Source organism: Tupaia chinensis, unplaced genomic scaffold (genome assembly GCF_000334495.1).
Source record: "Tupaia chinensis unplaced genomic scaffold, TupChi_1.0 Scaffold142619_1, whole genome shotgun sequence".
NCBI classification, from domain to species: Eukaryota; Metazoa; Chordata; class Mammalia; order Scandentia; family Tupaiidae; genus Tupaia; species Tupaia belangeri.
The window spans coordinates 52,786-53,953 of record NW_006202465.1 but is presented as its reverse complement, the minus strand read 5'-3'; the positions used below and the strand labels follow the sequence as shown (position 1 = coordinate 53,953).

Here is a 1,168-nt window from a genome sequence, read left to right as displayed (position 1 = left end):
ACAAAACATTATTTCTCATTGTTCTTCATAGTAAGAACACAGGCATCTGGACAAGGGATTCAATTATCTTTCTCTTCTTTTGAATATTTTAATGCCTTGATTAATTTATTTATTTTAATTTGACCAGAGAAAGAATGAGAAAGAGAGGGAGAGAATGCGAGAAAGCAAGCATCCAGGTCTGGGATTCAAACCATATTCAAACATATGGAAGTCCAGCACCTTAACCACCATGCCACCTGTTGGCCTCTATCTTTCTAACATGCCTTGAGTTCAAAGTTCAAGACAGGCTCTCTTCATTCTTGGATGTTTCAGCCACTCATAAGAGCTGTTGACTCTTGTCTTAGTTGCTGACATGCCATCCAGACTGAGAAAGACCCGGAAACTGTGAGGACATGTAAGCCATAGCCACGGCTGCATCAGCAAGCACTGGAAGTATCCTGGAGGCTGAGGTAATGCTGGTGGCTGCATCAACACAGGATCGACTTTGACAAATATCACTCAGGTTACTTTGGGAAGGTTGCTACGAGGCATTACCATTTAAAGAGACACCAGAGCTTCTGCCCAAGTGTCAACCTTGATAAATTGTGGACCTTGGTCAGTGAGCAGACATGGGTAAATGCTGCCAAAAATAAGACTGGAGTAACTCCCATCATTGATGCAGTGCAATCCAGCTACTACAAAGTTCTGGGGGAAGGAAAGCTCCTGAAGCAGCCTGTCATTGTGAAGGCCAAATTCTTCAGCAGAAGAGCCGAGGAGATTAAGGGTATGTGTGTGTGTGTGTATGTGTTGGGGGGTGCTTGTGTCCTGGTGAGTTGAAGCCACATGGGGAGAGTTTCATTAAATGCTAACAAGTGGGATTTGTTTGTTTGTTTGTTTGTTTTTTAAAGAACTGTTGGAACATCATACCTCTCAGCAAACTCAATTCCAGTTCTCTGTACTGGGAAGATAGGTGTGTCTGTGATGTCACCTGGTGAGCTAAGTGAATGGATAGTATCAGGAAAGTAAGATGGGGTGTTTGCCTAATGACTTCTCTTGGGCTATTTGGTATGTTAATATATTTATAAGAAAATTCAGGACCCTTCTTAAAGTCCCCAATGCACGGTCCTTAGATCATGCATTATCCAGTTCCATCACAGCAGGTATACAGCCATCTGTTGCTTCAGTGGGA

General features: G+C 42.8%; 1 pseudogene; it reads left to right on the top strand.

Annotated features, from left to right (window-relative positions):
• The first annotated feature begins 352 nt into the window (after positions 1-352).
• Positions 353-816, top strand: LOC102481790 (60S ribosomal protein L27a pseudogene; annotated as a pseudogene).
• Positions 817-1,168: the final 352 nt, after the last annotated feature.